The sequence below is a fragment of the Pantherophis guttatus genome, chromosome 1 (genome assembly GCF_059756535.1).
Source record: "Pantherophis guttatus breed Tessera chromosome 1, ASM5975653v1, whole genome shotgun sequence".
NCBI lineage: Eukaryota > Metazoa > Chordata > Lepidosauria > Squamata > Colubridae > Pantherophis > Pantherophis guttatus.
In genome coordinates this window covers 9514918-9529762 of record NC_142063.1, presented here as the reverse complement: position 1 = coordinate 9529762, position 14845 = coordinate 9514918, and the positions used below count along the sequence as shown (strand labels likewise).

The following is a 14845-nucleotide window of genomic DNA, read 5'->3' as shown; positions in this document are numbered from 1 at the left end:
GGAGTTACAAGAAGGTGCCCGGTTTTTTTAGAGGGTTTAAAATTAGGGGATGGGCCGGTAAAGGATAACTGGAGGGACGCTATGGTATTTTATTTCTTATTCATTTTTAAAATGTTATCGGTGAAATCTACAAAGATATAGGACAGCCATAATCTAAAGACGGAGGAGGAGAAGGAGGAGGAAGAGCAGAAGGATGGGGAGGGAGGAGAATGAAAAGGAGGAGAAAAGGAGGAGAAGAGGGAAAAGGAGGAGAAGAAGGGGAGGGAGGAGAAAGAAGGGGCCTGGTGGCTCAGCAGACTAAAAGCATTGTGATTAACACCAGCTGTCTGCAATTACTGTAAATTCGAATCTCACCAGGCTCAAGGTTGACTCAGCCTTCCATCCTTTCTAAGGCAGGTAAATTGAGGACTCAGTTTGTGGGGGCAATAAGCTTACTCTGTATAAATATACAAAAGGATGAAGGCTATTGCTGAGCACATTGTAAGCCGCCCTGAGTCTCCGGAGAAGGGCGGCATATAAATCATTTTTTAAAAAAAAAAAAAGGAGAAGAGGAGGAGGAGGAGAAGCGGAGGAAGGTGGAGGAGGAGGAGGGGAGGAGGATGAGAAGGAAAAGAGGAAGAGGAGAAGGAGGGGAAGAAGGGAAGGGAGGGGAGAAAAGAAGAAGAGAAGGAGGAAAAGCAGGGGAAGGTGGAGGAGGAGGGGAGGAGAAGGAGAAGAGGAAGAGGGAGAAGGAGGGGAAGAAGGGGAAGGAGGAGAGAAGGAGGAGGAGAAGGAGGGGGAGGGAGGGAGGAGGCGAAGAAATATATCCATATAAAAAAATTCCAATGAAAATATTACTTACTAAGCACGCTCAGTCCCTTACAATGACCTTAAATATGGCATATTAAAAGCACAATGCCCCATTGTCTCATTCCTACAATATAAGCTCATTTCAACCATTGACGGAAGACTCTTGAACTCACTCCTTAATACGGTGTTTTCCAAACTTGGCCACTTTCAGAAGGGTGAACTTCAATTCCCAGAATGCTTCAGGCAAACCTGCTGGATGGAGAATTCTGGGAGTTGAAGTCCACCTAACCTTCAAGCCGCCATGTTTGAGAAAGGCTGCCTTTAACATTTCTCTTGGTTGTAGAGTCAACACCAGGAATTCCTAAGAATTGTGTGATCAGTTACACATCTCGTTGTTGTTGTTAGTTGCGAAGTCGTGTCCGACCCATCGCGACCCCATGGACAACGTTCCTCCAGGCCTTCCTGTCCTCTACCATCCTCTGGAGTCCATTTAAGCTCATGCCGACTGCTTCAGTGACTCCATCCAGCCACCTCCTTCTCTATCGTCCCCTTCTTCTTTGGCCCTTCATCTTTCCCAGCATTAGGCTCTTCTCCAGGGAGTCCTTCCTTCTCATTTGGTGGCCAAAGTATTTGAGTTTCCTCTTCAGGACCTGGCCTTCTAAAGAGCAGTCAGGGTTGATCTCCTCTAGGACTGACCGGTTGGATCACCTTGCAGTAAAAGGGATCTTGCAGGAGTCTTCTCCAGCATCATCATTCAAAGGCCTCAATTCTTTGGCGCTCAGCCTTCCTTATGGTCCAACTTTCACAGCCATCCATTGCAACTGGGAAAACCATCGCCTTGACTCTACGCACTTTTGTTGGCAGCAGGGTGGATAAAAATCAATGATTTTTTTTAAAAAAATCAAAAAAATCAGATTTTTTAAATTTAAATCGGATTTTTTTGATTTTTATCGAATTTATTTTAATAAAAAAAACTTTCGGGGTAAAAATCTATCATAAGATAGTTTTCTATTTAAGATACATAAATAATTGAGTTTATTCAGCATGAAATGGAGCTTAGTTAGGTAGCATGAGGCTGTATATTCTGCAACCCTGGGACTATCGGTGAGTCAACAGCGGGTCAAAGGAGTAGCAGAGATGACAGTTGCTCTTTAAAAATTATGATTTAAATCGAGTTGATTTAAATCAAGCCTTTTTACTAGTGATTTAAATCATGATTTAAATTGTGATTTAAATCAACTCGATTTAAATCAAATCCACCCTGGTTGGCAAGGTGATATCTCTGCTTTTTAGGATGCTGTCTAGCTTTGCCATAGCTTTCCTCCCCACGAGCAAGCGTCTTTTAATTCCTTGGCTGCAGTCCCCATCTGCAGTGACCTTGGAGCCCGGGAAAATAAAATCTGTCACTGCCTCCATTTCTTCCCCATCTATTTGCCAGGAATTGAGAGGGCCGGGTGCCATGATCTTAGTTTTCTTAATGTTGAGTTTGAAGCCAACTTTTGCACTTTCCTTCTTCACCCGCATCAAGAGGCTCTTTAGTTCCTCTTTACTTTCTGCCATTAAAGTGGTATCATCTGCATATCTGAGGCTGTGGATATTTTTCCCGGCATTCTTAATTCCAACTTTTGATTCATCTAGCCCCCCCCTTTCTCATGATGTGCTCGGCATATAAATTAAATAGGCAGGGCGATAATATACAGCCTTGAGGGACTCCTTTCCCAATTTTGAACCAATCAGTGGTTCCGTGTCCAGTTTTCTCTCTCCTAACAATTAAAAGACTAAAACAGGAAAATCGATGATGCACAGCAGAAGGGAATCAGAAGGAACTAATACGGTTAGTCCTCGACTTATAACCATTCATTTAGTGGCCATTCAATGTTACAAACGGCACTGAAAAAAGTGACTTAACGACCGTTTTTCCACACTTCGGACCATTGCGGCATCCCTGTGGTCACGAGATCAAAATTCAGAGGCAACTGACTCATATTTATGACGGTCCCCGTGTCCCCCCGTTGCGACCTTCTGACGAGCAAAGTCAACGGGGAAGCCGGATTCACTTAACAACCACGTTACTCACTTAATGACTGCAGTGATTCGCTTAACAACGGTGGCAAGAAAGTTCGTAAAATGGGGCAAAACTCAACAGTTTTTCCTGAGGTGTTTTTTTTTTTTTTTTAAATGCTGGTCTTTTGCAATGCTTCCTTGTTTCTAGGCCTCATGACCTAGCTCCGTGATGGCGAACCTATGGCACGTGTGCCACAGGTGGCACGTGGAGCCATATCGGTGGGCATGCGAGCGTTGCCCTAGCTCAATTCCAGCACGCATGTGCATGAGCTGGTTTTCGGGCCCACTGGAAGTCGGGAAATGGCCCGTTTTTCCGGCTTCCGGAAGGCCTCCGGGGGGTAGGGAAGGCCATTTTCGCCCTCCCCAAGCTCCTAGAAAGCCTCCGGAGCCTTGGGAAGGCGAAAAACGGGCCTACTGGGCCCACCGTGCCATCACGTGCCACAAGTGGGGGGGAGCATGGGGGGTCATGCACGCATGTGCAGGGGGGTGGGGCGCATTGAATTATGGGTGTGGGCATGCCCCTCCCCCCCTCAGCTTTTGGCACGCGACGGCAAAAAGGTTAGCCGTCACTGACCTAGCTGAAAAATGGAAACGACATCACAAGAAGCTAAAAGGAAGCTGGGTTGCCCCTCAAGGTCTCCTCAGGCTAGCAAATTGCATTTTTGTAGGGCATAATCTGAGAATTCAACCGTCGGGGGGGGGGGGAGGAGAGAATGGGCAAGGAATTTGCCTTGATGTGCCAGGCAAATATGCTCAGAAAATTAACTTCTGTCCCACTGGGCTGCTTGCCAGGGGCACAAAAAAGATCTTACTCACTTTGGAATGGTTATCGTTCTTTCATGCTCGTGCCAGGAATGTCACCCTGCGGCGACTCACACAGAAATACAATCCCTGGGTACAACGTGTTCATACAAGACCACGGCAGAATTATCTCCTTATTTGGTGCAATGGGGCTTGTAACCCCTTATTAGGCAAACTGGCACAAGCCCAATCATCTAGGTTTTCAATCAGAAGGGATTAAAAACAATGTTTTTAAAAACAATCAGTGGCTAAAACGCTGAGCTTGCCTATCGAAAGGTCGGCAGTTCAGCGGTTCGAATCCCTGGTGCCGCGTAACGGGGTGAGCTCCCGTGACTTGTCCCAGCTTCTGCCAACCTAGCAGTTCGAAAGCACTAAAAAAAAAATGCAAGTAGATAAATAGGGACCACCTTTGGTGGGAAGTTAACAGCTTTCCATGCGCCTTTGGCATTGAGTTCATGCGGCCACATGACCACGGAGACGTCTTCGGACAGCACTGGCTCTTCGGCTCTGAAACGGAGATGAGCACCGCCCCCTAGAGTCGGGAACGACTAGCACATATTTGCGAGGGGAACCTTTACCTTTACCTGATTGCTTCCTACATCTCGCCTTTCAGCTTTGTAAAATATACACAGATTATCAGTACGCGAAATGCAACTCTGATATTAAAAACAGGTCGACGTACGACCACTTATGATCACAGTTCCGGGCTCAATTATGGTCATAAGCCGAGGACTTGCGTTCTAGAATGTCGTTCTTCAGAAATAGTGCTAAGGATGCCAATGAACAGCTGATGATCAGATGTCCTTGAAATGGACCTACACAGAATTCCTGCGCCCATAAGTAGTACATGGATCAATAGTAGTAACCTATAGTAACCTGAGAGGGATCTTGCAGTCCTAGTGGACAACCACTTAAAATGTGAGCCAGCCGTGTGCGGCAGCTGCCAAAAAAAGCCAACACAATCCTAGGTTGCATTAACAGAGGGATAGAAGAAAGATCACATGAAGTGTTAGTACCACTTTACAAAACCTTGTTAAGGCCACACTTGGAATACGGCATCCGGTTTTGGTCGCCACGATGTAAAAAAAGATGTTGAGACTCTAGAAAGAGTGCAGAGAAGAGCAACAAAGATGATGAGGGGACTGGAGGCGAAAACATATGAAGAACGGTTGCAGGAACTGGGCATGTCTAGTTTAATGAAAAGAAGGACTAGGGGAGACATGATAGCAGCATGTTCCAATATCTCAGGGGCTGCTCCAAAGAAGAGGTAGTCAAGCTAATCTCCAAAGCACCTGAGGGCAGGACAAGAAGCAACGGATGGAAACTAATCAAGGAGAGAAGCAACCTAGAACTAAGGACAAATTTCCTGACCGTTAGAACAATTAATCAGTGGAACAACTTGCCACCAGAAGTTGTGAATGCTCCAACACTGGAAGCTTTTAAAAAGAGATTGGACAAACATTTATCTGAAATAGTATAGGGCAGTGATGGCTAACCTTTTAGCCATCACGTGCCAGGAAGGGGTTGGGGTTAGGGGTGCCCACACCCATAATTCTATACGCCCTGCCCTGCGCATGTGTGCACGACCCCCCCCTTCCCCCCAGCTGCTGGCACGTGATGGCCCGGTAGGCCCGTTTTTCTTTCTCACCTGGCTCCAGAGCCTCTCTATGCATCTGGGAAGGGCAAAAACAGCCTTCCCCACCCCCTCAGAGGCCCTCCAGAGGCAGGAAACAGCCTGTTTCCCTACTTCTGGTGGGCCCAGAAGGCCTGAAAATCAGCTGGCCGGAGCTGAGCTGGCGTGCCAGGCGACATGGCTCCGCGTGCCGCCTGTGGCACGCGTGCCATAGGTTCGCCATCACAGGTATAGGGTTTCCTGCCTGAGCAGGGGGTTGGACTAGAAGACCTCCAAGGTCCCAACTCTTGTTATTCTGTAGTCTGCATTAAATAAGGAACTAAACAAAATGCTGAATTTGCACAGGTTGTTTGAAGGAGCAGAATAACAGAATCGGAAGGAACTCTGGAGGCCTTCTAGGCCAACCCCCATCCACCTATCTGTGGAAATTTATGGTCTTTCACAAGAAAAGGTGTTGACAGTAGTAGGAAAGCCAAACTGTTTTTTTTTTTTTTTAATAAGCTCCAGACTGAAAAGCAGAAACCAACATTGTTAGAAGGGCAAGGCAGATTCATTTTATGGTATTCTAGTTCTGGGCTGAAAGACTAGCCAAGGTCATTTTAATTTGGCCAGGAGCCACAGTTCAGAAAATAATGTTTCTCTTTTGGCATTAAATGTTTCAAGCCGATCAACGATATTCCCACAAATTTAATCCTGAGAAGCATTTTCGTCCCCAAAGGGGAAGCTGAGAAAATGTTATTAACAGAATATTAACAGATTTGTAGGTCATCAAGTCCAAGCAGGAGACCCTACACCATTTCTGACAGATTGAGCCCAGTCTCTTCTTGAAAGCCTCCAGTGATGAAGCTCCCACAACTTCCGAAGGCAACTTCTGTTCCATGGGTTGATTTTTCTGTCAGAACATTTCTCCTCATTTCTAGGTTGAATCTCTCCTGGATCAGTTTCCATCCATTATTCCTTGTCTGGCCTTTGGGTGGCTTGGAAAATAGCTTGACCCCCTTCCTCTCTGTGGCAGCCCCTCAAATATTGGAATAATTGCTATCCTGGTCTTTCTCTTCACTAGACCGGCCATGCCCAGTTCCTGCAGCCGTTCATCGTATGTTTTAGCCTCCAGTCCCCTCATCATCCTGGTTGCTCTTCTCTGCACTTTTTCTAGAGTCTCAACCTCTTTTTTATAGTGTGGTGAACAAAACTGGATGCAGTATTCTAGGTGTGGTCTTACTAAGGCTTTACAGAGGGGTATTAGTACCTCCTTTGATCTTGATGGTATCCCTCTGTTAAGGCAATTTAGGATTGCATTTTGGCTTTTTTTTGGCTGCCGCCGCACACAGCTGTATCATATTTAGCTGGTTGTCCACTAAGACTCCAAGATCCCTCTCACAGTCACTGCTATTAAGCCTGGTTTCCCCCAGTCTCTATGTGTACTTTTGGTTTTTCTTGCCTAAGTGTAAGACTTTACTTTTCTCCAAATTGAATTTCATTTTGTTAGATAGGGCCCAGGGTTCAAGTCTGTCAAGATCCATCTGGATCTTGAGCCTATCTTCTGGGGTGTTGGTTCTTCCTGCCAGCTTAGTATGATCTGCAAATTTGGTAAATTCTTCTTCTATTCCCTCATCTAAATCGTTTATGAAGGTATTGAAGAATACAGAGCCCAAGACGGAATCTTGTGGTACCCCACTGCTTCCTTCCTTCCTTCTTTCCATGTAGACATAGTACAGGACAGGACAGGACAGGACAGGACAGGACAGGACTAGAGGCCTTCTAGTCTAACCCCCTGCTTAGGCAGGAAACCCTACACCACTTCAGACAGCAAATTTATTTTAATTTTGCAGGTAATCCTCGGCTTGCAACCATTCACTTAGGGACAATTGGAAGTCACAACGGCGCCGAATCAACTGCTATACAAACAGTCCTCGCACTTATGACACTCGCCGCATCTCCACAGTCACGTGATCAGAATTTGGGCGCTTGGCAATCAGCACGTATTCACCATGGGGGCAGCATCCTTGGGGGTCATGGGTTCAAATTTGTGACTTTCCCGGCTGGCTTCTGATGAGCCAAGTCAATGGGGGAAACCAGCTTCGCTTAAGGACTATACGATTCATTTAACAACTACACTGTTTCTCACTTACCCACCATGTGAAATAAAGGTCGCAAAATGACACTTGGCTCACTTAACAGCCGCTTTGCCCAGCAACGAAAATTCTAGTCTTAATTGTGGTCGGAAGTCGAGGACTACATTAGTATCCTTCCATCATCCCATTCCTCAAAAATCAACAGGGTCAGGAGTTGTGAACTCCAACACGCTCCAAATCCTCAGTTTTATTAGACAACAATCTAGTCTCCACCTTACAAAAAAAAAAAAAAGATGTTGAGACTTTGGAAAAAGTGCAAAGAGGACAAGGTGGATAAAAATCAATGATTTTTTTTAAAAAAATAAAAAAAAATCAGATTTTTTTTTATTTAAATCGGATTTTTTTTATTTTTATCGAATTTATTTTAATAAACTTTTGGGGTAAAAATCTGTCATAAGATAGTTTTCTATTTAAGATACATAAATAATTTAGTTTATTCAGCATGAAATGGAGCTTAGTTAGGTAGCACATGGCTGTATATTCTGCAACCCTGGGACTATCGGTGAGTCAACAGCGGGTCAAAGGAGTAGCAGAGATGACAGTTGCTCTTTAAAAATTATGATTTAAATCGAGTTGATTTAAATCAAGCCTTTTTACTAGTGATTTAAATCATGATTTAAATTGTGATTTAAATCAACTCGATTTAAATCAAATCCACCCTGATCAGCCACCAATCTATTCCCCACCTTACAAAAAAAAGATGTTGAGACTTAGGGAAAAGTGCAAAGAGGAGCAACTAAGATAATTAAAGGCCTGGAGAATAAAATATATGAAGAACGGTTGCAGGATTTGGGTTTGGCCAGTCTAGAGAAAAGAAGGACAAGGGGAGACATGATAGTAGTCTTCTAGTATCTCAGGGGTTGCCACAAAGAAGAGGGAGTCAAGCTATTCTCCAAAGCACCTGAAGGCAGGACAAGGAGCAATGGATGGAAACTAAGCAAGGAGAGAAGCAACCTAGAACTCAGCAAGAATTACCTTTCCTGATAGAACAATTAACCGGTGGAACTGCTTGCCACCAGAAGTTGTGGTTGCTCCATCACTGGAGGTTTTTAAGAAGAGACTGGACAGCCACTTGTCTCATATTGTATTGGGTCTCCTGCATCAACGGGAGGTTGGATTAGAAGATCTCCAAGGTTCCTTCCAACTGTTACTCTGAGCCAATTCTGAGTTCTGATCACAATACAAAAAAGATGTGGAGACTCCAGAAAGAGTGCAGAGAAGAGCAGCAAAGGTGATTAGGGGAACGGAGGCTAAAACATACAAAGAATGGCTGCAGGAACTGGGTATGTCTAGTTTAATGAAAAGAAGGACTCAGGGCGACATGATAGCAGTGTTCCAGTATTTGAGGGGCTGCCACAAAGAGGAGGGGTGTGTGTGTTGTGACCCAGGCCCAAGTAAGTAGTAGGAAAATCAGCCCGTGAAAAAACAAACTTTATTCGAACAGCTGAGAATTACTTCATTCCCAGCGTCGTTCAACTAAATTAAAGCAAATTCCTCCCAACACAAATTCCTCAGTCCTATCGCAAACCTTGGTCCAATTAGGCAAACTGCCAAAGGCCTTTCTTGGCAAACGTTCAGAAGTCACAGATATAAAAATAAATACAAGACGTAGACGAAGAAGAAGACGAAGCTACCAATGTTGTTTTCCGGCAAAGCCCAAATGCCGTTGCTGGTCTGTTTTAAGCCTTATGAGAGGGGCCAATCATCTCTTGGTCTTACTCCCGAGTTGTCCTCTTTGCTTGAGCTGCTCTTGCCTTCTGGCAGCTCTTCTCATGCGTGCATTAGGAACAGGCTCCTCCTGTTCCTCTGCCTCTCTGCTGTCAGTCTCTGGAGGCTCCGGAGTCCGTACATCACTCCCCGATGGCCCTGGCCCCATCTCTGCCTCCGACGCAGAGCCCTCGTCCGGGCCTTCCCCAGCCTCCAGGACCGGCCCATGTTCTTCCTCAGCCTCCTCGCTGTGCGACTCCGCTGCCAGCTGCACAGGCTGCTGGCGGACCACAACAGGGAGCAATTTACTTTCCATAGCTTCAGAGAGCAGGACAAGAAACAATGGAATCTAATCAAGGAGAGAAGCAACCTAGAATTAAGGAGAAACTTCCGAACAGTGAGGACAATTAACCAGAGGAACTCCTTGCATCCAGACGTTGTGGGTGCTTCTTCACTGGAGGTTTGTCTGGAATGGTAGAGGGTCTCCTGCTTGAACAGGGGGCTGGACTAGAAGACCTCCAAGGCCCCCTTTTTTTAAAAATTAGATTTATATGCCGCCCTTCTCCGGAGACTAGGGCGGCTTAAAATGCGTTAAGCAATAGCCTTCATACTTTTGTATATTTTATACAAAGTCAGCTTATTGCCCCCACAAACTGGGTCCTCATTTTACCTACCTTAGAAAGGATGGAAGGCTGAGTCAACCTTGAGCCTGGTGAGATTCGAACTTGCAGTAATTGCAGACAGCTGAATGTTAATAACAGTGCTTTTAGTCTGTTGAGCTACCCAGGCTCCTTTCCAGCTCTATTCTGATTGATAGTTCTCTATGAACTTTTTGGCACCCAAAGATCCTAGAAGGGAGAAGGAAGCTGTAACGACTTCCCATTTTTTAAGCCCAATAAAAACTCTTATTAAAATCACACCAAGCCTATAGCTTTCTTATTAGCATCTATATCCGCGGTGGCGAATCTATGGCACGGGTGCCACCGGCGGCAACCAGAGCCCTCTCGGCTCCACAGTGCATGTGTGCGCGCCTCCGACCAGCCAGCTGGTTTTTGGGTTTCGGCCAAAGGGGGATGGGGCGCATGCGCATGGGTGGGGGCAGGGGGCATGCACGGCGGGGGGTGTTGAAGGTTGGTGCAGGCGGCTTTCCAGGCCCAAAACAGGGCGCTGTGGGGGGGCACCATGCTCTGTTCTGGGCCTAGAAAGCAGTGGTGAAATGTAAAATTTGTTACTACCGGTTCTGTGGGCGTGGCTTGGTGGTGGTGGTGGGTAATATGACTGAGTGGGCATGGCCAACTTTTTTTTTTTAACTTTTAAAACCATTTTTTCTACAACCTCTTCGGCTGAAGAGGTTGTTAAAAAAATGGTTTTAAAGCCTTTGACGATCCCAGCTGACTTGCCTGATCGGCAGAGGCTTTTTTTCCTTTTAAAAACATTTTTTCTATAACCTCTTCGGCTGAAGAGGTTGTAAAAAAAATGCTTTTAAAGCCTCTGACGATCCCAGCTGAGCCGCAGGATCATCAGAGGCTTTTTTTTTTTACTTTTAAAAGCACTTTTTCGGCCAAAGAGGTTGTAGAAAAAATGCTTTTAAAAATAAAAAAAAAAGCCTCTGATGATTGCGCGGCTCAGCTGGGCAATGGAGGGGGGGGCTAGGATTTTTGCTACTGGTTCTCCGAACCACCTGCTTCCATTGCTACCGGATCGGGCGATCCGGTCCGAACCGGGAGCATTTCACCCCTGCTAGAAAGCCTCTTGCATCAACCTAAGATCCAAAATGGGGTGCAGGGGTTCCAGAGTGCCTGCATGGGGGCCGTGCCCATCTGACGTGCGATTGCATTGCATTTTGGGGGTTCAGGCATGTGTGCATGCATTCGCACGTGTGGCACTCGGTACCCAAAACGTTAACCATCAATTTCTGGAGGGGAAAAAATAATAATAATCTTGAAGTGTGTCCAGGCAGTCCTTGATTTACAAGCCCTCCTTTAGAGACCGTTCAAAGTTACTACAGCCCTGAAAAAAGCGTCTTAAGATCATTTTTCACCAGGGTGGATAAAAATCAATGATTTTTTTAAAAAAATCAAAAAAAAAATCGGATTTTTTTGATTTAAATCGGATTTTTTGGATTTTTATCGAATTTATTTTAATAAAAAACTTTGGGGGTAAAAATATCGTAAGATAGTTTTCTATTTAAGATACAAAAATAATTTAGTTTATTCAGCATGAAATGGAGCTTAGTTAGGTAGCATGAGGCTGTATATTCTGCAACCCTGGGACTATCGGTGAGTCAACAGTGGGTCAAAGGAGTAGCAGAGATGACAGTTGCTCTTTAAAAATTATGATTTAAATCGAGTTGATTTAAATCAAGCCTTTTTACTAGTGATTTAAATCATGATTTAAATTGTGATTTAAATCAACTCGATTTAAATCAAATCCACCCTGTTTTTCACACTTACGACCGTGGTAGCATACCCCCCCCACCCTTGGTCCCACAATCAAAATTCAAACCCTTGGCAACTGATTCATACTTATGACGGTTGCAATGTCCTCATGATCCCCTTTTGCGACCTTGACAAGCAAAGCCTCGGTGGTGCAGCGGATTAAGTGCTGTTAAGTGCTAGCACTTAGCTGCCAGCTGCCTGCAATTAATGCGAGTTCAAATCTCACCAGGCTCAAGGCTGACTCAGCCTTCCATCCTTTCGAGGTAGGTAAATTGAGGACCCAGATTGTGGGGTCAATAAGCCGACTTTGTATAGAACAACACCGCTTAGGGGGAAGGTGAAAGCCCTAATAAGCAGGTATATACAAAAAAGTATGCAGGCTATTGCTATAATGCATTGTAAGCCGTCCTGAGTTTACGGAGAAGGGTGGCATATAAATTGGACTAATAATAAATTGGACTAATAAAGTCAATGGGGAAGCTGGGTTGGCTTAAGTTAACTTATCTTAAGATAAGTTAACCACCAGACTGCTAACTTATCCACGGCAGTGATTCACTTAACAACGAAGGCAGGAAAGATGGCAAAAAGGGGCAAAACTCACTCAACGTGTCTCTCTTAAGAAATTTTCAGCTCAATTGTGACAATTGAAAGTCACTGTATGTGTGTGACTGCACGTATTCAGGATGAGTGTGTGTATGTGTAAGAGAGGGAAACCTAGAAAGAGGGGGAGGATGGAACTAGACGGATAAATTATTTTTAATGCCACCCATCTCATCTAAGTAACTCTGGGCAACTCGCAACAACAATCCAACAAAAACAATATACAAACGTATCAAAACTGCCCCTAAAGTTTTTAAGAAACAAAAACAAAGCAGAAAATCACGATCAACAGCTGGATTCCTTCGACATCAACCACTTCTCCTTTTAAAGAAGAAAAGAGAACCCCGCAGGGGAAGGAATATTTGACCTCACTTTAGGTTTTTTTAACCAAATGAGAGAGCTTTTCCAAAAAAACTTACTTTTAAAGTTCTTCAAACTTCGAATAACTTTGAAAAAACAAACATGAAAAATATTTTTTTTTTAAAAAAAATAAAAATAAAATCACCCTCTCAAAACCGACACAAGGCTTTTTCATTGTTCGGGCCCGCTTGGCTTGATATGACGACTCAGGGGGGGAAAAAAAACTTTTTAAAAGTTTAAAATCTATTTTATAAAAAAAATCGCATCAGAGGAAACCACGCAGATAGTTCACCCCGTATGGGAAATAGTCTAATCTATAAGTTCGGGCGTGCAAGAAGGCGGCCCTTTATGAGTTTCAAGAAGGCGCAATAGAAACTCGCAAGCACGCGTTCCCACGCGCGAGTTTCCCCGCATTAAATCTCAAGTCACCGAACTTCTGGATTTCCCCTCAAGCGCGGAATATTGGGGAAAAGTCTCCCTCGAAGCCGGCAGCTCCAATTCCCACGCTCCTCCTCCCCGTTGCACGTAAGTTTCCGACCCGGTGGAGCTACTCCTTACCCTCTTACTCCCGTGTGAATCGACGTCACGCTCAAAACTCGACCCGCGAACGACTGCAGCTGATGCGGAGAGGGGTGGGTGGGCGTGGTTAGAACGTTGGCCCGGGAATTTTCGTTCCATCGCAGCGCGTCGGAGCCAATCAGCGAAGGGGAGGGCTGGACGGCAGCCAATGAGGAAAGAGACGGGACGGAAGCGGGCGGGGAGCCGCGGGGAGAGCGAAACTTCGTGCTGCACGTGCGTTGGAAAGCGAGGCGTTTCTAGATAGGGCGAAAAAAAAGGGAAGGGGTTTATGATTAATAATTATTAGTAATATTAGAAGCCGTGGAATATTTTCCAGAGGGGTGGGGAAGGAGGCAAGGAAGAGGGGAACGGCGCTAGAATGTATGCAGATGGAAAGAGGGGGAAAAAAAGAAAAAGGAGAAAAAGAGTGCCTCTGAGCATATGCAGAAGGCGGTGGAAAGGGAATAATAGCACATAGATGGCAAGGCTTACAGTTCGGATTTAAGGAGGAACCACGGCTAGGGTGCCCGGCAGTGGTCTAAAAACATAGGTCTCCAATTTTGGCAACAGTCAAGGCTCGTGGACTTCAACTCCCAGAATTCCCTAGCCAGCATGGCTGGCTGGGGAATTCTGGGAGTTGAAGTCCACAAGTCTCAAAAGTTTTGTCAAGTTTGGAGATCCTTGATTTAAGGCGGTGTTTCTCAAGTTGGGCGAGTTGTGGACTTCAACTCCCAGCATTCCCCAGCCAGCAGGCCTCCAAATTTGGCAACTTTAAGGCTCGTGGACTTCAACTCCCAGAATTCCCCAGCCAGCATAACATAGCTGGCTGGGGAATTCTGGGAGTTGAAGTCCACAAGGCTTAAAAGTGTTGTCAAGTTTGGAGATCCCTGATCTAAGGCAATGTTTCTCTAGGTGGGTGAGTTTAAGATGTGTGGAATGGAGTGTTCTGGAGAAGGGCATGGCTGGCACAGTAATCAGGTCTTAAGTCAATTGGCCCTTCACTGTGGGACATCTGCAATTCTATAATGACATCTGGAGCACATGAAGTCTGGGGTGGGAGGGGCGAAGAGTTAGTGACTATGGCAACCACCTTCTATACTCCTTTTGCTGTGAAGGCTCTTGTTACCATGGCAACCCCCCCAATGTGAAGCTGATGCTGGAAAGAGGAGGATGCATCCTGATGGGTGCTGAGCCCCACATTTGGACATCATCCTTATCAATTCAGAACTATTCGGATTACAGGCAGTCCTCAATTTACAACATCAATTGAGCCCTACATTTCCGTTGCTAAGCAAGACAGGAGTTAGGTGAGCTTTGTTGCCTCCAAATATTAATCAAATGTGATGTAGCAGACCTTGGTTTAGTAAATTTCACATTTTTTTTTGGTCATCTGCTTGTCCGTTAAACAAGGTTTTACTACAGGAGTGTCCAACCTTGACAACTTTTAAGACTTATGGACTTCAATTCCCAGAATTCCCTAGCCAGTCAATTCTGGGAGTTGAAGTCCACAAGTCTTAAAAGTTGCCAAGGTTGGACACCTCCGTTTTACTACAAAGGACACCCTTTAAAACAATGTCCCACAAACGTAGCCACTTTAAGACTTGTGGACTTTCAACTCCCAGAATTCCTCAGTTAACATGGTTGGCTGAGGAATTCTGGGAGTTGAAGTCCACAGGTCTTAAAATGGCTGAATTTAATAATCACTATTTTAAAGCAGAAGTAACGTAAATATAAAAAGGACAGGGATGGACAGAAATGAG

The 14845-nt window shown here is 45.1% G+C and overlaps 1 protein-coding gene across 1 annotated transcript in view; it reads right to left on the bottom strand.

The window, feature by feature from the left end:
* Window positions 1-13228, bottom strand: part of LOC117668587 (perilipin-3-like) — a 28992-nt gene extending 15764 nt beyond the window's left edge. The window contains exon 1 of the mRNA XM_087893933.1: window positions 13086-13228. The gene's annotated coding sequence lies outside the window, so the exon portion shown is untranslated. The remainder of the gene's footprint in view (window positions 1-13085) is intronic.
* Window positions 13229-14845: the final 1617 nt, after the last annotated feature.